Raw genomic sequence first — 1464 nt, forward strand, 5'->3', positions numbered from 1 at the left:
TTTGGTATATACCACACCATGGAGTATATCATCCTCACAAGAAAAAGATAAGAGTTGTGTTTGACTGTGGTGCAACATTTGGAGGAAAATCTTTAAACACAACTCTTACAGAGTCCAAACCTCACCAGTTCATTGGTTGGTGTCATCATCAGATTCAGAAAGGAACCTGTTGTCATCACAGCAGACAGTGAGGCAATGTTTCATCAGGTTCGAGCACCATCATTTGACTCTGATCTGTTGAGATTTCTTTGGTGGCCAAATGGAGAATATGAACAGCATCTGGTGGAGTACCAAATGGTTGCACACCTTTTTGGAGCTACATCATCTCCAAACTGTGCAGGTTTCACACTGACAAAGTGTGCAGAGAACAATCAACAGCTGTTTAGACCAAACATCATAGATGCTGTGCTTCACAACTTTTATGTGGATGAATGCTTGGTCTCTGTGAGCACATAAGAGGAAGTTGTCTCATTTTATCAAGGACTTGGTGCCTTGTGTAAAAAAGGTAGATTTCAACGTCTCAAATGGATAAGTAACCGACGCAATGTTCTTACCACAGCATGAAATAAGTAACCAACGCATAGTTCTTACCACAGCATTAAAGGTCCATTGAGGTGAAGAACCTGAATAATGATGACCTGCCAGTGGAACATGTGTTGGGTATACAATGGTGTGTACAATCAGACCTACTGAAATTCAAGATCATCCTCAAAGACATCTAAAAAAGTTAAATCTGGTCCTCTGGACATTCATTGTTGTTTTTTTTGAATGTCCAGAGGACCAGATTTAACTTTTTTAGATTTTTCTACCTGGATTATTGAGCATGCATCAGGATATCCTCAAAAACAGACCTTTGACAAGATGAGGAGTCTTGTCTATCGTAAGAGCCATCTATAATCCTCTTGGATTTCTGGCACTAGTTGGCTTGGTTGCAAAGGGGATTCTACAAGATCTAAGCAGAAGGCACATTGGTTGAGATGATCTTTTGCCACATGATGAGGCCCAGAAGTGGAAAAACTGGTTGGAAGGAACAAAGTCCATGCTCAGTAATCCAGGTATACAATCTAACATTTTTCAGTCAGTCATCGGGACAGTTTCTTTTTTGTGCTGAAACTACTTTGTGGTTGGAAGGACTTCATCAGCTTGAACTGTTTGGAGTTAACAGATGTCTGAAGCCACATAACTTTGGAGAAGCTACAAGCTCGCAGCTTCATCATTTCAGTGATGCAAGTGAGAACGGATATGGAACTGTGAGCTACTTGTTACAATCTAATACTGATGGGCAGGTGCATTGTTCATTTGTAATGGGTAAAGCCAGAGTAGCTCCACTTAAACCCATCACCATCCCTCGCATGGAGTTGACAGATGCAGTGGTTGCCAGCCGTTTAGATAAGCTGTTGAAGAAGGAGTTAAGGATGGAATTACAAGACACTGTTTTTTGTACTGATAGTACTTCAGTTTTGA

The sequence above is a fragment of the Nematolebias whitei genome, chromosome 11, assembly GCF_014905685.2.
Source record: "Nematolebias whitei isolate Nwh7 chromosome 11, NemWhi1, whole genome shotgun sequence".
NCBI classification, from domain to species: Eukaryota; Metazoa; Chordata; class Actinopteri; order Cyprinodontiformes; family Rivulidae; genus Nematolebias; species Nematolebias whitei.